General features: G+C 38.8%; 1 protein-coding gene across 12 annotated transcripts in view; it reads right to left on the bottom strand.

The window, feature by feature from the left end:
* LOC127656331 (adhesion G protein-coupled receptor L3-like) overlaps positions 1-22,530 on the bottom strand; it is a 338,006-nt gene extending 315,476 nt beyond the window's left edge. For all 12 annotated transcript variants that reach the window (XM_052144613.1, XM_052144656.1, XM_052144639.1 and 9 more), the window contains exon 1: positions 22,048-22,530. The gene's annotated coding sequence lies outside the window, so the exon portion shown is untranslated. The remainder of the gene's footprint in view (positions 1-22,047) is intronic.
* Positions 22,531-25,091: the final 2,561 nt, after the last annotated feature.

Raw genomic sequence — 25,091 nt, 5'->3', positions numbered from 1 at the left:
CAGACTGTACATTTAAAAGATTCAGCTCATTAGAGTCATTCTTTCAGGAATCAGGATACCCTGGTAAGGTGTATGTTATGCACAGCTAATCCAAAAGCGGTGTTGTAGAATGGTATCAGGAACATTGTAAGAATATTTTTAGTGAGGAGAATATTTACGCTGTAAATGGTGTGTCCACATCAGCGTAAGAAGTGCCGGTGAACGACCACTAATGGAACCGAAACTCACTCTGTTCCAAAATTCTTTTATTTAACCGATTGTGAACATGAACCGGTTCTCGATTCCCAACCAAATTGTTCAAATGATTTTTATTTTAAAATCACCTGGCATTTAGCTTAACGTTTATGTGCCTCAATGATATTCTATGTGTAGTCATATGCGTGGAATATTGACCCAGTATTGTGTGCATTCCTTGTTCCGGCCGTTTCCCCTCAGAATGAATGACGCACTTTCTGAACACTATTATAAACTCTCTTTCTTGTTCAAGTCTTATGAAGCATCTTTCAAAAACACTTATGCACAGAGAAAGAATGAAAGACTAAACACATAGGCTTTCATGCTTCCAGATCTCCACAGAGCAAAATCTCAGGAGACATTGAAGGAATAACAACAGCAAAGAAATACTTCACACACAGATACACACATTCTGTCAGTCATAAGAGCATCTGTACTGCACAGCAGTGATTTGGATGTAAAATGATGTTACTTTTCTTCAGCCGAATGTGATATCTGTGCTGCCGTCAGCTGTGACCGTTTCTCAGAAAACAGTTCTGCCATCCGGTTTAGCATATTTAACTTTGCAGTGTTTTTACATTTTGTATGTTTCAGTCCACAGCTGAAAAATGGTGATGAAATGATGTAACATCATTCTTTGAAACTCGACGTTGTGCTGAAATTAAACGGAGACAGACAGACATAATAATGTCTTGATGAAATATCTAAAAATGCCGGAAGGTTTCCGGGGTAGGGGTAATGGTAGGTCATTAGCAAAGCATAGATAAAAAATTGTATATAGAAAAAAAGCAATTCCCACCATTATGCATGTTCAGCAAGTCTGTCAGTTTGAGGCGGCCAGTCACTCGGCTCTTATTCAAATTAGGTGTATAAAATACATGATTTTATACATAACCACAACAATGACCTCAGCCCCCGTCTCCCTTCTATCCATGGCAACACAGTCTCTGATTAGAATCAATCATCAATAATAGAGATTTAATGGCCGCTGGCTAATATAACGCTGATGCACTGTATATAATACATTTTAACCCTTGTGTGACCTTAGGGACATTTTTGTTTTTTCATCAATTTTGCCAAAGGTGTGTATTTTTGGGAGAATTTTTATATTTCAACCGCAGTTCCTATAATATGTCTACAATACATATAATACATATTATGCTTTCATTCCGGAGCCTGGAATTTTTTATATTTTCCACCAGATGGCGCAAGTTCTCATGTTTAGCCTATGGAGCAAATACAAGCTTTTTTCCTATTTTCTGTATAATAGTGCACTGCAGGCCAACTGAATAAATGATGCAGCTAAAATTGTGTGGGTGTTTGGTATGGATGTCAGAGTGTTTTTTGTATGTGTGTGTGTGTGTGTGTGTGTGTGTGTGTGTGTGTGTGTGTGTGTGTGTGTAAAATAACAAATTATGTTGGATTATGCATTTAAATGGTTAAAATCCGGAAAATGTATTAATATTTGGTAGGACTGATATTGATTAAAAAAAAATAAAAAATTACGAATTTAAAGTGGAGAATAACATTAATATATCATATTATTTAGTAGTTATTTGACATGGATATTTTTGTCCTCTAAGGACCTCGGAGTAACTTGTTTTACTGATGCACAAGGGTTAATGATAGCAAAATAAGATGCACATTTACTAAATATTCACGAACACATTTTAATAACAGAAAACAGAGCTTGACCGATTTTGCCGATTCCGTGGAAAGAGCTGATAACCGATTAATCACCTGACAGTTTTTAAAATGTATTTAATGAATGTGTTTTGTAGCTAAAAAAAAAAATGTCTTAGTCTTTCCTTACTGTGACGGGCTAACATGCTTCACATGTTTCTTTTCTATAACGTCATAATCATGCTTTAGTCCATAAACACTAACACTAAATTATCCACCAAATTAAGGGTTTTCATTTACATTCACCAGATTACTTTTTGTTTTAATTATTCATCAGATATAAAGTTTGAGTACTGATGGGTATATTTGCATATACTGAATAGGTGTCTCAGCGGTTAAGGTGAGCCCCGGCACCGCCAAGATGCCACTGTTGAGCCCTTCACTCTATCTGCTCCAGGGGTACCGTATCATGGCTGACCCCAGCTTAGCTGGAATATGAAAAAATACAATTATAATTTCATTGCATATATGCTAAATGTATGACAATAATAAAGTCTTCCATTTCTCCTCCAGAAGCTGCGGTCATACTCCAGAACCCTCTAACGAAGAACACAGGGAAAAGAAATTCTAACTCATTTCGACTGAATAACGATATTTCCAAAAGTAGCTATTGGCACAGATATATATATATATATATATATATATATATATATATATATATATATATATATATATATCGGTCAACCTCGGTCAAAATGCTGTTGGACAATACAAGGAAAATTTACCAATTTCAATCAGTGTGTCGTTATCGGCCGATGTCGATAATCTTAAACTATTGGTGAACTACCTGCATTAATTTCTTCCAATAACTGATAGTTCCAAAAGTAGCTATCGGCACCAATAAATCAGCAAAACCGATATATCGGTCGGCCTCTAAAAGAAAATGTGCATTATCCATTTAAAATGCTGTTGGACAATACTAGGAAAGATGTGCAGTTAACGGCCAATGCGGATAAAACTATTGCCGAACTATCTGCATTCATTTCTGATAACTGATAGCTCCAAATGTAGCTATTGGCACCATTTAATCCGCAAAACCAATATATCGGTCAGCCTAAAAAGCAGAAAATGTGCATTATCCATTTATAATGCTGTTGGAAGATACTTAGTTGATTTTAAAGTGATTAATCATACCAAGCGCATTTATCGGCTGACAATCTAAAATGAATCATCAAAACCGATATATCGGTCTGTCTCTAACAGAAAATGCACATTATCCATTAGCAAGGCTGTTTGAAGATACTTGGTATAATTAATCACTTTTTATTTTGGATCAAATTATTTTTAGATTTTCTCCCAGTTTGGAATGCCCAATTCCCAATGCGTTCCAAGTCCTCGTGGTGGCGTAGTGACTCACCTCAATCCGGGTGGCGGAGGACGAATCTCAGTTGCTTCCGAATCTGAGACAGTCAACCCATGCATCTTATCGCATGGCTTGTTGAGCACATTACCATGGAGATATAGAGCGTGTGGAGGCATCATGCCATCCACTGTGGCATCCATGCACAACTCGCCACGCACCCCACCAAGAGCGAAACACATTATAGCGATCACGAGGAGTTTACCCCGTGTGTCTACCTTCCCTAGCAACCTAAGACTAATCAGCAAAACCGATATATCGGTCGGCCTCTAAAAGAAAATGTGCATTATCCATTTGCAAGGCTGTAGGACGGTACTTGGTATGATTAATCACTTTAATCGTCTAAGTGCAGTTATAAGGCGATAAAAAATTAAATAAAAATATCTGCCGCTCATTTCTGCAAATAACCGATAGTTTCCAAAAGTAGCTATTAGCAGTCGGCCTCGAACAGAAAAATCAGTTATCTGTCAATGCTGATAGTCCAATCATAGGCAGATGCCAAATATTGGCCGATTTATTGGCCTGACTAATAAATCAGCCCATCACTAATCCATAACCAGTTTGTGTGTGTGTGTTTGTTGATAAGCAGAGACGAGCCCAGACAAAAAGACAGAAATATTTCTATGACATCAGCCCTGTCTCTTTCTTAAGTCTTTTAACACTGAGGATTATGGGTAAACCCTCCTTATGGCAGCGCAGCTGAATGTTCCTGGCAGACTGCACCCCTGCACAGGGTGTGTGCATGTGTGAACTGGAATTGAATTGATAATCCTCTTCATTATTGAGAGAAAAGATGGGTTATTACCATGAACAAAAGAGCGGTTACAGACAGGAAGACAAAGAGGATGAGAGAGCCGTCTCTCTTTTCACACATTCATGTGTTCCTGTGCCACACCTCTCTGCATAACTCGCCCTCATCACTATCCCGATGAAAAGACGAGCATTTGACTCATCCGCAAGCTTTGCAACTTTCTTAGTTTCCTGCTTAAAGTTTTCTTGTTTTGTTTGAAGTTTTAAAGGATCAAAATGTCACTGTTCTTTCTCTTGCTTTCAGCACTCAGCGTAGAGTAGAGCAGAGTGGTTGATGTCTCAAGTGCTCCATTTAAACCCAAATAAAATGCCTCTGTAATCTCCTGTGACAAGTCGCTCTGTTCCAAAACCTAGTGAGAGAAACCGAAGCAGAGTTTTATTTAATTTTACCACACAATATCGTAGCAATATTTTTAAAAGAGTATAGGGATGGCGATTGTAAGGATAGGTGGTGGCGTAGTGGGCTAAAGCACAGACCTAGTAAGCAGAAGGTTGCCGGGTCAATCCCATTGCTCAAAACCATTGTGTCCTCAAGTGCCTTGCTCAACTCCAGGTTGCTCCAGGGGGGATTGTCTCTGTTATTAGTGCACGGTAAGTCGCTTTGGATAAAAGCATCTTCCAAAAGGATAAATGTAAATGTTTCCTCTTATCAATTACGATTCCTTAATGGGTACATTAAAGATTCTTACATTTACTGTCCTCAGCATTCTGCAGCGAAACGGTGAGATAATTTCAGATATCATTAGATCAGATATATCAAATGAGAGATGAATGTAATTTAATTCAAAAGTTTAAACAGACTTTGTAAATTATTTTTCAAAGACATTTTAGAGGCATAAATGCAATCGAATAACTGATCATACTGTATATATATGTCAATACAAATTCTAAACAAATTAAACATTTGCTAACACATTTCATACATTTATGTATATAAAATTCCACTGACTGCAACAAAACTTGTAATGTGTAGGTCTATCTTTCACTACACATTGTCATGTGAACAACCAGTCAGTAACTGTATTGCCTGATTTACACTGTTGGCCAAAAGATTGGAATAATGTACAGATTTTGCTCCTATGGAAAGAAATTGGTACTTTTATTCACCAAAGTGACATTAAACTGATCACAATGTGCAATCAGGACCTTAATAACATGACAAATTACCATTACAATTAGATTTTTTTTTCAAGCTACTTCAAAGAGTTCTCATCAAAAAATCCTTCATGTGCAGCAATGACAGCTTTACAGATTCTTGTTATTCTAGCTGTCAGTTTGTCCAGATACTCAGGTGACATTTCACCCCACACTTCCTGTAGCACTTGCCATAGATGTGACTGTCTTGTCGGGCACTTCTCACACACCTTACAGTCTAACTGATCCCACAAAAGCTCAATGGGATTAAGATCCGTAACACTCTTTTCCAATTATCTGTTGTCCAATGTCTGTGTTTCTTTGCCACTCGAACCTTTTCTTTAGGTTTTTCTGTTTCAAAAGTGGCTTTTTCTTTCCAATTCTTCCCTTAAGTCCTGCACACCTGAGTCTTCTCTTTGCTGTTGTACATGAAACTGGTGTTGAGCGGGTAGAATTCAATGAAGCTGTCAGAGGAGGACATGTGAGGCATCTATTTCTCAAACTAGAGACTCTGATGTACTTATCCTCTTGTTTAGTTGTACATCTGGTCTTCCACATCTCTTTCTGCCCTTGGTAGAGCCAGTTGTCCTTTGAATTTGCAGACTGTAGTGTAAACCTTTGTATGAAATTGTCAATTTGTTTGGCCATTTCAAGCACTGTATAGCCTTCATTCCTCAAAACAATGATTGACGGATGAGTTTAGAGAATGCTTTCTTTCATGCCATTTTTGACCTAATATTGATCTTAAGACATGCCAGTCTATTGCACACTTTGGCAACTCAAAAACAAACACAAAGACAATGTTAAGCTTCATTTAATGAACCAAATAACTTTCAACTGTGTTTGATATAATGGCAAGTGATTTTCTAGTATCAAATGATAAATTTAGCATGATTAATCAAGGATAAGGTGTTGGAGTAACGCTGCCATCTAGATTTGATCAAAAATGACTTTTCAAATTGTGATGGTGCTGTTTTTTACATCAGTAATGTCCTGGCTATATTTTGTGACCAGTTGAATGCCACTTTGGTGAGTTAAAGTGCCAATTTCCTTCCGAAACAGCAAAATCTGAACATTATTCCAAACATATGGCCGTCACTTTAAGTGTCAAGAGTCTTACATTTTTTACAACTAGATTAATTTAGATTAAAAGAGCTGGACATGATGGAAGTCAGTAATTATCACCAGCTCATAAGAGTCATGCGTTCAGAAACCGCATTACATTGATCATACTGTGTGTTTTGTGCTGTAGATTCAAAAGAGTTGGATCATAAGAATAAATTATTACAGTCATTTGTGCAGCAATCAGACTACACTGGTCGTGCTATGTGTTCATGCTTTCAAGAAATGTAAACGGAACCGAAGGTCATGAAAATCGTACAGTTTTGATATTTAAAAAGAAAAAGGGAAGCAGTTGCGAATATTACCGTTTTTTCTTTTCGCCATGTTAACTCAGCCTTGAATGTCCCGTACATTACTTCTGGCGCTCCATTATGAAATAAAGCAGGAACAAGGCAAGTGTGAATGCAGAATAATATAGCTGAATTCTTGGAGCGCTGCTATAACTCACGGCCGCCCTGAAAAAGCTCACTCTTGACTCTAGGATGACGCATGGACCCTTAACTCGCCCTAATTTACACAGAAGTCCGAGCTGCAGCCATTCGAATCAATATCAGCTTGGACTACAGCCATTTTTGCCTTTGTGTGGTCTGACACTTATCAAACAGAAATCATAAACATGAGCATGTGTTGGCGTTAATGGTGGGCAGGAGGGTGTTTACTGTAATCTTCAATATCAATCATTGAGAAAGAGGGACGCAGTGTGCATCTCATCTCGCTCCCTAACTCCCTATGTTGTCAATCAGTATATTGTGAATTTAGGCACTGGCAAGGGTGTTGATCCATGAAACATTGGGACACTTATGACTCAATTATCTGCGAAACAATTACGAGGTTGTGCATTTAAATGCAGCTGCTATTAATAACAAATGTTGCTGTATAAATGACACTATAGTGCATTTTGTTGTAGATATTCAAGGGTTATTATTAAAAATAAATGACATGAAAATAAAATATAAAAGGATTTTTAAATCTTTTAAAAGGGGACATGAAATGCTCTATTATAGTTTTATGATCTTCCCAGATGTCCCCCCGTCACTAACCCTCTGTCTGAAATGCTCTGTTTTGGCCCAAGCGCCTCCTTAAAACTTCAACGTAAACGCCCACTGTTCTGATTGGCTAACAGCGTGCAGCCCCTCAAATTCATCCATTTTTTAAACTCAATCTGAAAATAATGAACAAGCTCCACAACATTATAAAACTAAATTTCAGGTGTTACACTATGCACATCCAACAAACTGCATCTGAATATATTAAACGGTTCATATTAAGCACAACTGTTAACATTCATACCCTGTCTACACCGGACGCGAGAGTCGCGTCACATCAAAAGCAACAGAACCCATTATAATGAATGATGCGGTCTACCTTGAAAGCATCTGATGCAGCGTGTCACATAGTGCTGACAATAAAGGACGTCCCATTCCATTTTGCGCTGCACGTGCTGGTGCTACTACTGCTAACACCACAAATAAACAGCTTAGAAAGTTCATGTCAATGCACCTGGTGTAGACAGCCTCAAGCCGTTTTATTGCGTCGTTGTGTATACGCACAAACATCCAGTCTCAAATATCATTCTGCACTGAAATGCACATCATCGTAAATGCATCTAAATGGTGCAAGCCATCCATCTAGTGCATGTTTTCATACACCAACAATTTAAAAAAAATAGCACAGATGGGCGCAAGAACACATCCATGACGTGTTTGTGCTCAAACAGCAAGAGGCAGAGCAGCTGAATTGGTTTTCTTCAGAGTTGTAACTTGACACCACGTCTTTTTAAAAACAGAGTGAGATACGATACGTATCTAGCGGTCAAATGTGTCTGTCAATAGTTCAGATGGGTTCACTTTGATGTTCGGGAATAGTTAGGCCACAGTAGGCCTTGTCTGTCCTTCTCAGTTTACGAATTGAGCACCAGTGGGCGGGGTCAAGGGTACAATGATTTAAGTAGGCATTGATGTTTTTGAGCTGTAGACAGTCATTCATTAATGGGCCCCCTAGTGACGTAGGGAAGTTACAGAAGTAGAGAAGGAGGCATTTTTGCAGCTTGGTTTCAATAAATGCTTTTATTGCATTGGGGATTAAGTTCGGAGTTCTGAAATTTACTGTACGCTTCTACAGTAGAAAAACATTTTCTTCATGTCATGACCCCTTTAAAAACTCTAAACTGGAGCGATTTTGCAAATGGGTCGGACCTAAAAATGACCAACATCCTGGTCAGAGTTCTGACTACTGAACTAGGGAGCTGATAGTAAACTAAAAAGTAACAACAAAGATGTTCTTACTTGGATTCTTGTTCCGCTGAAACAAGTAATCGTGTTCCCATAATCAATGACGAGTACAATTCAGAGCTTCCATTTTCCCTCCAAGACTACATTTTTACTCCCCTAATGGTTAGGTATAGGGTTGGGGGTACAGTTAAAGTATGAATTTCTGTTGACTGCATTACATCATATTCAACTGAAAACAACTCATTTTACAACTCGCGTTTGGCGCCCCTCTGTGGGCATTACACCTGGAAACCGGAGCTCATATGTGCCCATATGTTCAACAACACTTCCAGGTTTGGCAACTGAGGGCAGTAGTTCAAATTTAGTTACATACATACCGATTTTAGCTGACTTGACCATTTCAAACGACTGTCGCCGAATTCACAATGAGATTCCATCTGGTCATGCAGCAGCATTATGCATAAACTTCACCATCGAAAATTCATACCGGTTGACACATTTATCCCAGTATATCGCCCATCCCATAACATGCGATTGAAAATACGCATTTTTGGCAACATCTGCCACTCTCTCTCCATTTTTATTTCCCTATCGCAACCTCTTTGGCTGTGGATGAGTCAGGACAACAGAGCTACTGAAGCAGCACTGCATACAGATTTTGCCTCACACACACACACTGGCCCCTATGGACTGAGCAATGTCACCTAACAGACAGATCCTATGCATGAAGCCCACAGGGCTCAAATCGACACTGCTCAAAGAGAAACAACTAGAGAGAGACACACACGCATGCAGAGACAGAAAGGGAGAGAGAGAGAGAAAAAGACATGAAGCAATGGAGGGAGAAAAAGATGAGTAGTTGTGTTCGAACAGCCAGGTTGTTTCTGTCAAGCTAAAGGAGTACATGCTATCAATATCTATTGTTATATAAAGCTAATTATAATAACCATAAAATAAACGAAACCCCGACCCATGAAAGAAAGAAAAAAGTGCTATATTTCCAAATCAACTTTCCAACCAATAAATGTTTTTAAACTTTAAATTGACCCAGAGAGCACACGTACATTTCCTAAATGTCTGTTTAACCCTTGTGTGACCTTAGGGTAATTTTTGTCTTTTTCATTTCATCACCTCAGTTCCTACAATACATCTATAATACACTGTGTACACAAAATACTTACTCAGAACCTTCAGGACAAAAATGTCCCCATTGAAACCCATTAAAACTGCAATATTTGATCCTAGTGCCATTAAAAGCATACAATCATGAATTCTCTGATATTATGCTTTCATTCCGGAGCCCTGGCTTCAAAATCGACATTAATATTATCCACCAGATGGTGCAATTTCTCTCAAGTTTAGCCTATGGAGCAAATACAAGCTTTTTTCCTATTTTCTGGTTTCTGTATTATAGAGCACTGCAGGCCAATTTAATAAATGATGCAGCTAAAATTGTGTGCGTGTGTGTTGGTATGGATGTCGGAGTGTGTTTTGTATGTGTGTATTGTGAAATTTGTGTATGTATAAAAACAACAGTGCCTTTATGTAAACAAACTGGCATTTAAAGGGTTAAAATCCTGAAAATGAATATTTGGTAGTTATGATCAGGACTTCTGTTGGTTTAAAAAAAAATTATTTATATATAATATTATGGCAGTTTGTGTCCTCTAAGGACATCGGAGTAACTTTTGTTTATTGACGCACAAGGGTTAAATAATTTTAAATCATAATTTCCTTTTAGTTTGAATGGGCATGATGCTTCTACACACAATCACACACAGGTGTAGTCAAATGAGTATTTTCAGAATATGAATGACCTGCACCAGCCGAACTGTGTTGCCGTTGCACTCAATGATGCATTACACCACCAAAACCAAGATAAATAATACACGCGTGCAAGCGCGCACACACGCACGCGCGCACACACACACACACACACACACACACACAGTAATAGCTTGTCCTAATTTGCAGCAACACAATTTAGAAGAAAAGTCAAATTTTAGTGGACAATACAGACAAATGGAGACCAGGAAGGGAGGATAACACACGGCAGGTGTTTTGGCACCACCCACTGCAGTAATTGTATTTCAGGCATGGGTAAGAGATTGATTTAGTTAATTAAATAAAATATACGTAGAGACATTTAGCTGCTGTCCCTGCTAACAAATGGCTATGCTAAGCACCAAGCAGCTGACAGCAACCAAATACTGGGACACACACACACACACACACACACACACACACACACACACATTCCACATATTAAATAACATCAGTCAAGCACACACACACACACACACACACACACAGCAAAGCAAACCAAAAACACACCTAATGTTGTTGGTGAGGATCTGCCATTATTGACAATCATTTAACACCCTTTTATAGTCAATGACTTTGGTAACTTCAGCTTTAGTTTGCCACTCAAGACAAGTGCATGCTCTACTTGTCCAGTTAATGTGATTAACCTCATAAATGTGCAAATGTACAGTATGAAATCTTGAAACCTGACTCCCATTATTAATTACTAACTCAGAGTATAGCATGAATGGTGCGATAGAATGAGACAACCCAGGATTAACTATTTCAAGCGTGAAAAGCTTAATAGAGGAAGGAAAAAGTCCTTTCACTGTTTCCCAAAAGCAAATACATTTCTAACGATAACTTAGAAGCCTTTAAAAGACAGGCAAACCTTGAACTTTAAGGTTGTTAGTCGATGGTAACTGCTCCTGTTGAATCAATTGGATCGCATTATTTCCAGAAATTGTGTTTAGAAGCGGAATTCCTGGTGAAGAACTACACTACCCATGATCCTAAAGAGAGAGAGAAACAAATAAAAAGACCAATCGGAGAATTGCAGCCAACAAAGTGCAGTGACCGCCTACTGGCTTGATGTGCTGTAAATGATGCAATTAAGTCTTCCTATACTCTCATATTTGAATATTTAGCAATAAAATTAAAATATATTGCTAACTTAAATCAATAGTTTTATATTTTTCCATCGTTTTTAATTGTATTATGTCATTTGCCATGCTTCATGGGATTGCAGTTCATGGCCCCATCAGCGGCTTTTCCACTATCGGGCTAGTGCGAGCCAGGGCTATCAACTGGCCAGCCAGGGCCAATAGGCTTGGACCTTGAGCCACCAGACCAAAATCGATCTGTGTCCCAACATCGGGCAAATAGCCCCTCAGCGTTGCCCTTAACACGCTGCCCTGGTGTCAACGTCACACACCCCGCCCATTTCACAAGCAAGAGGGAAGCTCAAGCGAAGGTATCATGCTCTCTAGTTATCCAAAATATCGAGTTTATATTGAAAATAAACATTAGCTACCTAGCAAGATAAGTTAGCATTGACAACTCACCAACTGTAACTGCCATGGTGTCCAGAGTGGTCTCTCCACTAACAGCAGGATAATGTTCCAGCACCCACTCATAATCTTGAACCATGGAAAGTTCTTTTTTTGGGCACTGCTTTGTCCATTGTGCATTTTAACGGATTTGTACTGTACCAGCATTTTTAGAATTTTTCCTGAAACTGTACCTTTGTGCGCTGGATACACAACCTGGCAAGTTTGGTGAAACTCTGTTTTTGTCATTGACCCCTCCTCAACAGACAGTTGGCTTTATTTGGCCCAAGAGTAATCGGCGAGCAAAAGGCTATTGGCCCCGAGAAAGCCAAGAGGCAGCACGATGAAGCCCCGGAAGTGACAGTGGGAACTCAATTGGCCCTGGAACACACTAGCACCCCCTCATTTGGCCCAATAGTGGAAACGTGGCTATTAAAGATGTTAAGTACACAGTCTTGAACCTTTGTATTTGTGTTAGATTTGTATGCTTCAAATAAAAGTTTGTAATGCTGTCTATCATTGTCTGTTTTCTATCATTTTGGCTGTTAACGCCAAAGGCATAAACTTAGACACAAAGGTGTATATTTTTGGGGGAATTTTGATATTTCAACCTCAGTTCCTATAATACGTCTATAATACACTGTGTACACAAAATAGTTACACTCAGGACGACTATGTCCCCATTGAAACTGCAATATTTGATCCCTGTGCCATTAAAGCATAAAATCACGAATTCTATGATATTATGCTTTCATTCCGGAGCCCTGGCTTCAAAATGTAAATGTTTAATATTTTCCACCAGATGGCACCATTTTTCTCATGTTCATCCTATGGAGCAAATACAAGCTTTTCTCCTATTTTCTGTTTGCTGTATTATAGAGACCTGCAGGACAACTGAATAAATGATGAAGCTAAAATAGTGTGTGTTGGTATGGACGTCAGAGTGTTTTGGTGTGTGTACGTGTGGAAAAACATTATGGCATTATGTAAACAAACTGGCATTTAAAGGGTTAAAATCCTGAAAATGAATGAATATTTGGTAGTTATGATCAGGACTGATGTTGGTTAAAATCAGTGAAAGTGGAAAATAATATTAGTACATATTTTTATGGTAGTTGTTTTGACGTTGACATTTGTGTCCTCTAATGTACGGAGTGTGTTTTGTTTTTTAATCCGATACTGCGTCAAAAATAATAATGCATCAAAATAAATGTTGTTCCTAATAATTGACATATCCCAGACTGTGATAATCCCAAAAAAATTTGTATTTGTATTTTTTTCATAAAAAAAACAACAGTGGCATTATATGAACAAACTGGCAATTAAAGGGTTAAAATCCTGAAAACATTAATATTTGGTAGTTATGATCAGGACTGATATTGGTTGTGGAAAATAATATTAATATATATTATTATGGCAGTTTTTTTATACATACATTTATGTCCTTTAAGGACCTTTTATTATGGACGCACAAGGGTTGAGGATTAAATGAAATCCCCATGTAAGAAATTAATGGTTAAAGCACTTCCAGAACAAGGATGGCTGAAAAAGTGGGCGGGCACTGGTGCGCACTACTGATTCAAAGCCTATGAGCCTGGAACAAAGTAGTGTTTTTTTTCCCCAGTCATCCCTTCTGTTAATTTGGCATCCCTTTTAATTTTATAGCTTGATCGCTCTTAGTAAAGAGCAGGTATGCAAAATCTGGGCTTTGGTTATTTAATATAAAATAGCTATATATATATAATATTCTCTTACAGAAGCAGTAAATTGACATTTCAACTCCTCTGCAAGTTAGCCTTGTCCAAAACAATACCAGAAATATAACACAGCCAAGACTTTTTACCCAAAGTCAGCAAAGTTTCTTTTTTCAGAAAGCCACTGTCTGCAGAAACAAAGGCCGCCCGTGTTTATAAATCTCAAAGATATGTTGCTTTATCAGTTTGTGGAGAAGGGAGTCTAAGCTAGCTCAGTGGCCTTGAGCTGAATGCCAGCAACATCTCATCCCCCTCCCAAACCTGCTCTAAACATCCTCATAACTGATTCCAGGCCTATGAAGCACATATAAAAAAAGGGTCCTGTGAAACGAGCCATTCTGCAGTTCACATCCCGCAATGCAAAGCCATTATTTAAACCAGATAAAGACTTTCTTTTAACTTACTTTTAACAGTTCCTGTCGGGAGAATTAGTGCTATATGCTCCAGGCTATTGCTTTGGTAGCTACAGTTGAAGTCAGAAGTTTACATACACGTTAGCCAAATACATTTCAACTCAGTTTTCCACAATTCCTGACATTTAATCATAAAAAAACATTCCCTGTCTTAGGTCAGTTAGGATCACTACTTTACTTTAATAATGTGAAATGTCAGAATTGTAGTAGAGCGAATCATTTCTTTCATCACATTCCCAGTGGGGCAGAAGTTTACATACACTTTGTTAGTATTTGGTAGCATTGCCTTTAAATTGGGTAAAATGTTTTAGGTAGCCTTCCACAAGCTTCTCACAATATTTTGCTGGAATTGTGGGCAGATTTATAGGCCTCCTTGTTCACACATGCTTTTTCAGTTCAACCCACAAATGTTCTATTGGATTGAGGTCAGGGCTTTATAATGGCAACTCCAGTACCTTGACTTTGCTATCCTTAAGCCATTTTGCCACAACTTTGGAGGTATGCTTGGGGTCATTGTCCATTTGGAAGACCCATTTGCGACCGAGCTTTAACTTCCTGGCTGATGTCGCTTCAATATATTCACATAATTTTCCTTCCTCATGATGCCATCTATTTTGTGACATGCATCAGTCCCTCCTGCAGCAAAGCATTGCCACAACATGATGCTGCCATCCCCATGCTTCATGGATGGGATAGTGTTCTTCGGCTTGCAAGCCTTGCCCTTTTTCCTCTAAACATAACGATGGTCATTATGGCCAAACAGTTCAATATTTGTTTCAATAGACGAGAGGAAATTTCTCTAAAAAGTAAGATCTTTGTCCCCATGTGCACTTGCAATCTATAGACGGGCGTTTTTATGGTGGTTTAGAGCACTGGCTTCTTCCTCGCTAAGCAGACTTTCAGGTTATGTCAATATAGGACTTGTTTTACTGTGGATATAGATACTCGTCTACCTGTTTCCTCCAGCGTCTTCAAAAGCTCCTTTGCTGTTGTGCTGGGATTGATTTGCACTTTTCACACAAAACTACGTTCATCTCTTGGAGACAGAATGAGCCTACTTCCTGAGCGGTATGATGAAGCGTGGTCCCATGGTGTTTATACTTGCATACTATTGTTTGTACAGATGAACGTGGTACCTTCAGGCGTTTGGAAATTACTCCCAAAGATCAACCAGACTTGTGGAGGTCCACAATTTTTTTCTGAGGTCTTGGCCTATTACTTTAGATTTTTCCAAGATATCAAGCAAAGAGGCACTGAGTTTGAAGGTAGGCCTTAAAATACATCCACAGGTGCACCTACAATTCAGTACACTTCCTACACACAAAAGGTATTTGGCTAATTGAATAAAGGCTTGGCACAATTTTCTGGAATTTTCCAAGCTGCTTAAATGCCCAGTTAACTTAGTGTACCTAAACTTCTGAGCCACTGGAATTGTGATAGTCAATTAAAAATGAAACAATCTGTCTGTAAATAATTGTTAGAAAAATTACTTGTGTAATTCGATGTCCTAAGCGACTTGCCAAAACTATAGTTTGCTTATATTAAATCTGTGGAGTGGTTAAAACATTAGTTTTAATGATTTCAACCCAAGTGTATGTAAAGTTCTGACTTCAACTGTTTATCAATAGCGCAATTTGTCTTAGAGAGAACATAACGTAGTTCTTGCAGTTGCCTGCAATAAATGCTTATTTTTCTATTATACATTATAAAAAAAAATAGAAGCATCAAGGTGCAGCAGCAAATTAGTGGCCAATGAGATCGCTCCATATGGAAACAGTCAACACCATTTTAACGAATCACAGGGCTCTGTATCGCCCAGGCTGTGAAGTAAGCCGCCCTGTTATAAATCACCCTCATTAGGGCACAAAAATACATGGTGGCCAATGGGAGGGCACAGTCCCTTAGGGCCCAGTGGAGAAGCACAAATTAATTTCAGCTGCTCAGAGAAATCCATTAGAAAATCACAACTTATACAGGGCAAAAAGCGAGATGCAGCGAGCATTTTCAGGGCAACAGTTCAGCTGACAGGAAGATAAAACAAGAAAAGCAATATCTCACCTGCACTTCAGGGGAGTAAATAGCAGATCGCTCTTACAAAGGAAACTCTCAACTCTCATTCCATGTGAAGTGACAATCTTACTGAGCTATTGGATCACTATAATAAAAGGCTTTCAAAATCTCAACCGACACCTGCACAGGCACAAAAAGGTCTATAATAACTAACATTAGCGTTCCAATTCATCTCAATGGCAGTTGTTTGGCAGGCGCACCCCTTTGGCAGACGCACCCCTCAGAAGTAGAGATCTGCAACCCAACGGGTTTCAGGCCGGGTTCGGTTCGGTTTTTCAAGTAGGACTTCGGGTCAGGTTGGGGTTTAAAGGTAACAAAATAAAATAAACAGGCCTACCGAACTTGTCTTGCACAAGCGCTCTCAACTCACAGACACGAGCAAACGGACTAGTTAGGGGCAGTTCACACCAAACACGTATCTGGACGTCTGTTCCGTTTTCCCCTTGAGAAGTTCAAAAGCCCTCTTTTAAAAAGTCAATTTCACACTTAACATAAAACACTGGTACAATGTCTACTATAATATCATTTGAATATTCGACGGGGAAAAAAAAAATGCACATTCAAAAGCCTAAACTGTGCATTCGATTTTTGGATGTGTGCCAAATACTTCAGACTGATCAAATTTTTTTGGCTAAAAAAGGCTAGATGCAGTGCAACTAATACAGTTTAACAGAAAGCAGGTGTCTCGAGACACTTTTTAAAGGTTGAAGAAGTTCTTGACACTTGACACGGCATCTAAAAAACAACGCTCCAGCCCGATACGCTGAAGAAACAAACAAAACGAGGCGAATCAAAGACGTTCGTCTAGCACGAGTTTACATAGAAAAACGAATGGTCAACTGGATGGTTGCAAAATTGTTTTGGTGTGAACAGCCCCTTTGAAGGAGGTCTTTGGCGGTTGCGTCTTGCTCTCATTTCAGCATTTCTCAGATTAAGCAATGGCTTTTTAAAAAGCTGTCTGGAAAGAAGTTCAATTTTGAAATGAGTGTCTCAAGATTCTGCCGTTCTGTTCGATTCTGTTGTGCTCCGTCTGAACAACCTCGCCTGAGCTTTAGTCTGAGCCAATTCACCATAAACAGTTCAGCCGAAAAGCACCGCTATCTGGAAATATTACTACCGTAAATACAACCGTAATGAAAGAAAAATACTGTAATATCACCGTTATTATTAATCTCGAGTCTGAGATAAAACTGGCACCAACTGTCTTTTGAAGCGGTTTTCCCCCATCTTTATACTTTTAACTTACGATTTGAGAATATGAAAGAACTAAAACTTTATTTATTTTTATTCTATGCACATTACTTTAAAATGGAATGCTCTTTTTTTAACAGTCAGGATTGTTCTGTGCAATAATTCAACACAGGGCTTTATTGTTTAGATGTAGGACTATTCATTGCACCTTCTTATTGACTAAGTCCCAGGTATACTTCGATTTTGCGCATTCCGGATCGTCTCGCGCTCGGTTGACTGCGTTGCCATTGTAAAATAAATGTTCTTATCGCAAACGAATAGGAACGCTTTTGTCGCATGTGCACTACGACTGCTTTCTATCACAAATCTGTAATGTAATTTACTACTTTTCTTACTCTGAATGTAATTAGATTACAGTAACTAATTACTTTGCAATAAGATTACACCCAAAATGGTTCTTAAACTCTTTCTTTAAACTTGGTACGGCAAAGAAGTGCTTATATTAGCCAAAAGTCCGTTTTTACATCTATACAGCAATATTTTAAGAAAAAAAAAATCGAATATTTTAAAGGTTATTGGAACCTAGATGTTATAGTAGTAAAGCCACCTGAAGAAAAAAACAAGTCTAATTGGAAATAACCATTTTCATGGGTTTTTGGCCCAGTTTGTACAGAATTTCGGTTTCAGCCAAAAATGATTATTTTGGTGAATCACTACAGAATACACAATACCTTTGAATAGCAATGAGAAACACCCTTTTTGCCCACAGAATGGTGCAGTTTTGTTCATCTTCCAGCAGTGGCAAACTGGACCATTCCAACCAGCCAAAACTAACACAATCGCACAATCACACACAAGTGAGCGTTGCACCATGTCTCATCCGAAAGATATCCAGCCCAACAATCTATCTGTCGGACTTTGGTCACAGCATGACACATCCTGATCAGGGCATGCACTAACACACATACATAGCCGATCGACATTGCAGGTCAACCCCTGGACCCAATAGTTATTGATTAATGCGAGGCGCTGATTTAATTTGACTGGTCGGGGTCAAAGAATCATCTGGCAATCAATCAACCCTCAGAGGAGCTGCTGGGAATGCAGAAAAAATGAAGTGCAAGGTTTGAGGTGGGGGTTCATAAGCGGTGAGAGAGAGATACAAGGTAACTGAACTAATCTTATTTAGACCAATTGAATGTGCACGCACACACACACACACACACACACACACACACACACACACACACACACACACACAGAGGAAGCTACTCGACAGCGCATTTCCCAAAGTCCTCGGCCTATATCAGGTGACTCAAGCCGACTTACCCAGACTTAATGAGAAAATTGTGTTTTCAGATTGGGAAAGTACTGCTAGGTTAACACTGATGAGCTAACGTTATTACCACACAGACACTCTTAGATAATGGCACTGTTGTTTACGTTGGGTTTGTGAGCTTGCTGGTTTGTATTAAGTCGACTAATGTGCTTTAGTGGTCATTCTGATGGCTGTAAACAGTAGATTCACAACCAGACATCGACATACCACAGTGCTGAGGTCAACCATTCTCATTCTTCTATTGTTTTTTTACATAAAGCTACACAAGGACACAGATTAAGCCCAACGCTCCTCCTAGCAAAGCAAACCACACACACACACACACAACATCATTGCTCCACTGTAACTCACAGGCGTTGAGGAACGACAACATGAAGAATTCACAAAGACAGGTTATGTTGTAAGCAAAGCACAGGTTGACAAGCAGTGAGACACAAAGCATCAAATCTCTCCCAGAGTGGCCTTGCTCATGGATGACAAATGTTCCGGATGAAAGACAGACTAATAGCTCTGTTAGTGCGGGTGGATGGACACACACACACATATCAAGCTATCTAAATGGGGACATATATACAAAAAGGGTTTTATTTAAAACCAATTACCCCCTCACCAAAATAAATAATTAAAAAAAATGCTACATTTGCTTTACGAATGGTTTTTTTTTTTTTTTTTTTACAATTGAGAATGTCCAAAAATGTCTCCAAAAGGGAGGATTTGTCAGATCAAGTTAACTTAATGGTGACACATCGGGTCCCCAGAATATATACACACACACACACACACACACACACACACACACACACACACACACACACACACACACACACACACACACACACACACACACACACACACACACACACACACTCCAGTGGAGACAATGGCGGTTAAGCTGAGTCGACATAGGGGAGGCCCAGTTCAGATAATGGTCACTGGTGTTGGCCATGAGCGGGAATCGAACTCGGGTCACCAGGTTCATAGCGCAGCACGCTAATCGCTACACTACCGCTCCACCTCACTCACTCACTCACTCACTCACTCACTCACTCACTCACTCACTCACTCACTCACTCACTCACTTTAGGTTATTACTGAGGACTTTTTAAAAAAATGACGTTCATATTTAGCTAATGATATGTGCAATATAGTCTCAAGACAACTCTAATAATTCATTTGAGATAGCAAAAATGGTAACACATCATACACTGAAAAAATTACTAGTAAGATTTACTTAATTTTTCTTTCGCAAATTTTGGTAGATTTTCTAAGTACATTTCAATTTTTTTACTTTCCTTACAAATACATGTTTAATCATGTACCACAAGACAAACAAAACCCTTCCATAGTGTATCTAATGCATGCTAACTGGTATTACAGGTGATAAAACTGTCAAACACAGCTGTGCACGCAGACCTCAACACATCATGCACGAAAAACGATGACGGCAACAACCAACAGGTCTTTTTTATTTTTTTATAATTTGAGTAGAAAATGAACTTCCAACTTCCAAATGTAACAACTAAACCAACAACAAAAATGGAGTAAATAAACTTGCAGATGGTGAAACCACGCAAGCACATTATTATTTAACCCTGGTGCATGCTGTAGGTGGCGGGTGGCGTCGCTGTCCCAAAAGTTGTTGAGGGGAGTTCTGCAGCCCCATTCAGCATATTGCAGAGCCGTTTTGAGGCCCTCTTCAGCCAGGCGTGGGCCGTTCCAGCTTATCGCCGCCATTCGGCACCATTCACCACGGGGCCAGCCCACCAGGAAAAGTCCCGGTTCTCCCTATGACCAGTCTGCCCCTGCATACTGTATGCGAAGCGATCCGCAACGCAGACACCCGAAGTATATCTCGGCCTTAAATCTCAGTAACCGTCCTATTATAGGACACTTTCACGCATGGATTCAATTAATCATGGCGGACTGTGAATAGTGAATTTCTACAATGTATCAGTAACTGAAAACTACTGTGTTTTCAGTGATGCTGCATCCAGGCCACTAGGTGTCAGTGTAAATCCAAGATGACATTTAAAAATCACTGAGTGCTCCTTTAAAAGCTAGAGCATTATTTATTTTATTCCATGTTTGATTGGAGTATAAATGTAATATTTCCAAGTTCATGCTTAAACTAGCTTATTCAATGTGCAGTAGAAAGTACTTAATCTTTTCTGCTATATTTACATCATACTAGAAGGCATTTTTGAGGAACATGTGCATCCTCACAAGTTTAGCTAAAAAAGTGATAAACATTAGGCTATGAATGGAATGATAATCAAGTTAAACTTCAGTAATCTGCCAAAAGACTGCAGACAAAAATGATTTGAGATAGTCTGAGCTTCCTTAAAAAGTTCAAACCAAAAGCATGTCAAGTAACACAGCACATCATCCCTTACTAACCCGGTTTCTGGGAAAGCTATATGAACCTGTAGCTGATAACCAACACTGTTTTTACCGTCTCATGGCCAGTTTCCAAAACGGCCACAGTTTGAAGGTTTGTTCACTCTGGTTCTCTGGAGAGCTGGAATGTTCCGCTGAGAGCAAAAGGTACAACATGAATGCTCCAGGCATCAATGCAGAACACATTCACTTGCTCTTTCTCTAGAATGTCAAGTTTTTAGGAGGAAAGCAAGCGTTCAGGTGAGACTAACAGAAGGGCTCCTAATGTCCCTTTAGAGGCTCCAGCTGAAGGCCAGCTCCATTGCCTGAAGTATGGACATTTATACAGTCTCCTTCCAACAACAGAATATCTTCTGAAACACCCAAAGGGCTTTAAGGAGCAAGGTCCCATGTGATGTGAATAAAAGATCCGTTTAAAATTGCATTTCCCCCCCGCACACTGCGTCAATCTCCCCGGTTTCCCTTTGCGCAGCTGCGCGCTTCAGACAGATAAACTCGTTAGGGTTTCATCCATAAAAGTCCAATAAGTTCAAAAGGTACTCAATTAGATTCTTTATCATTAATGTATGAAAGCAGCAATTCAACAGCGCTAATGCAGAAGGGTTAAATGCAAGATGAGCGCAACTGAGCCACATGCACATATAAAGAAGCATTGCGGTAAAAGTGGATAAAACAGCCCCAACCTCTCCACCACCTTAGAACTATTGAGTACTAATCATGTCCATGAGCCACTTAAGACTTGTGATAATGGTTATGTTATAAGAAAGGATGGTCGACTGGACAATGTAAGGCACCCAAAACACGCACATGGGTGATATATCGCTAATTTCGCCCGTTAATAACCTGCAGGTGCACGAAAGAAAACATCCAAACAAAAATAACAAGCGAGTGGTATTTCTATTAAAGCAGCTTTGTAGTGTCACTATATGGGCTCAATGAAATAAGTCTAAACTTACCCTCTTTTCTGTGAAGCGCTTGGCTATTGACGGTCTTTTTGCGCACCGGCGCGCGCAGTCCGCACACGCGTCTCCGGACACAATCGGTCTGTTTTAAGCGATCAAAATCGTCTTTGTGCGAAAAATGGTGCTACTCTATTTTCTAACGCAGAGACCTACAATTCCTTCCTGTCCTCCAATGTTAACTCCAATCTGACACTCTCAGGGTCACCAGTGTCCTGATAACTAGTTATTTTACAGGAGCTTCTCAGTAGGACTATAAAGGCTTCTTGTTTGGATCCCCATCATCTGTCTGAGTGCCACCTCGGCACACCTCATCCCGCCCGTACTCCAAAGCAAAATAAATGTCAGACAGCGGGAAATATAGCCTATGTATATCCAAAGTTCTCCAAATGTATGTGTTTTCCAATAGGCAGTGTGCTGGTGTAGTCCAGGTGCAGATCCGGAATAATGCGCCGACCTGAGAGCGGTGATAGTATGATCTCAGCGCACACACCGATTGAAATGCGGGATGAAGGAAGGTTGCCAGATATTCCCGCGAAAGGAGGCAAAAAGCGCGTCTATTTTCAGTGGTGTGTTCCAGTTACCAAAAGCTATTGATCAGAGTACATTTGGATATAATGATGTCTGATAGTTCATTGACAAAAAATATTTTTGCAATTTCTGTCATAATTTGGAACCAATCCAGATCAAATCAGATCAAACTGGAATTGTCAAATAATAAACATATTGCAGAAACTGGAACACCTTTATATGTCATAATTTCAGTGAAGCCTATCTAATTGGATCTTCGTTGAGTCGTAGATTATTTTTGTTATATTGCCGTATCTGAGCATGTATATGTGTTCATATATTTGAGCCATATACTAAATGTAAATATTCAAATTCCACTAGTATTTGGGAAAATATATGTTACATATATGAACATGGACATTTTTGTAATATTTTAAAACCATATATATATATATATATATATATATATATATATATATATATATATATATATATATATATATATATATATATATATATATAGCCCTTTTACATCAGTGACCACATATGAACCATATAATTTCATATATGTTTTTTACATCTATTGCAATAGATGAGATGTATGGATTTGCTCCAAATTACAGTAGAAATTTAATTAGCATTTATTTAGGATTTTTTGTTTGTTTGTTTTTTACAAAGATACATGTATTTATATTGTCAACATAAAATATCAGTCAGTTATTTAAAGAATTAGAGACTGCCTTTAGACTATGGGGGATTTTTTTTTTAAATCTCATAATGTTAAAATAGACATTTGAGTGCTGAAACGGCTTTATTCCCCAAATGTATTCACACAGAGACAGATTTACTAAAGACAGAAAATACTAATTTCTACTAACAATTCTAAGCTAAACTGACACATTAAACCTTCTTTTGAATATCCATTCTAGGGACTATTGACCAAATCTGAAGTTAAAGTCATTTGCAATGAAGGAAAATATGACTACCACCACAACCATTTTATTTCCTAACCCTAAGAAAAGACACACATGCTCAAACATCATGTCTCTCTCTTAAGAAGAGGGCAACAACAGAGCTTGCGAGAATATACCCAACAATGGAAAAGATTACATTTACTAGTAAATCTGGCAACCCTGCGTTGAGGCTCCATGTGAATGTCAAATGAAAAGTCTAGAGCTCCCCCTATCAGTGAAAATGAAACAAACATTTCACACGACAGAATAGGTTGTTGGTCTACAGTATTTTAAAGAGCATATCAGTTTATCTGCTCAACTAAACTCGCCTGCTGTCTTTTAAATAAGCTTTTACACCAGCAAACATGCCCTAATCCTAAACACACACAATTACAGCCCTCATTCATAAAAACCCGGCTGAGATCTAAGATTGGCTGGCAGCCTTACAATAAATGCTCTGTTTAGATGCTGTGGGGAAATAGGCAACTTGTCACAGTAGCTACATGTAAACACCAGGTTTCTGCAACAATAAGATTTGAATTAAGAATGCCTAATCAATACTTGATTGCACTGTTGTTGGATTGCACTTTGAGTTACTAGAATGAAGTGCAAATCAACTGTGGTAAAGTTTAGTATTTAATAATACATTTTATTGGGGGCCTGGGTAGCTCAGCGAGTAAAGACGCTGGCTAACACACCTGGAGTCGTGAGTTCGAATCCAGGACATGCTGAGTGAATTCAGCCAGGTCTCCTAAGCAAACAAATTGGCCCGGTTGCTAGGGAGGGTAGAGTCACATGCGGTAACCTCCTCGTGGTCACTATAATGTGGTTCACTCTCAGTGGGGTGTGTGTTGAGTTGCGCGTGGATGCCGTGGAGAATAGCATGAAGCCTCCACACGCACTAAGTCTCCGCGGTAACGCATTCAAGAAGCCACATGATAAGATGTGCGGATTCATCCTCTGCCACCCAGATTGAGGCGAGTCACTACACCACCATTAGGGCTTAGAGTGCATTGGGAATTGGGCATTACAAATAGGGGAGAAAATAAACATTTTTAAAAATAATACATTTTATTTTTCAGTATAACATGAAACATGTTATCATACATACAACATATTGGGTATTTTCCAGAAACATTACATCGTAAATTATTCTTAGATCAAGTAAATAATGCTGAAAACAACAAACAAAGTACATTATTATAGATTTCAGATTCGGAAACTTTCAGGAACACAAATTATACATCTCAATGCAGCTTTTCCATAACTATAAACAAAGATTTATACTCATTTTACTTTTGAAATGTATTCCACTACAGATTACAGAATACATGCTGCAAAATGTCATCCGTTCCATCTCCAAGCATGGTGAGGAGGCCAAAAATTCTCCAAGAATCTCTAAATTCTGCACAATTTTATAATACAATGAACAATTGTATGACAATTGATAACAAAATATCAAGCAAAATTGTATTCCTCATGATATTTTGTTATCAATTGTCATACAATTGTTCATTGTATTCCAAATTGATTTAAATGGGATTGTCTTGTATTTAAAATGTCAAGATCAATCATTTA

The sequence above is a fragment of the Xyrauchen texanus genome, chromosome 2, assembly GCF_025860055.1.
Source record: "Xyrauchen texanus isolate HMW12.3.18 chromosome 2, RBS_HiC_50CHRs, whole genome shotgun sequence".
Classification (NCBI taxonomy): domain Eukaryota; kingdom Metazoa; phylum Chordata; class Actinopteri; order Cypriniformes; family Catostomidae; genus Xyrauchen; species Xyrauchen texanus.
This window is presented reverse-complemented; position numbering and strand designations above follow the sequence as displayed.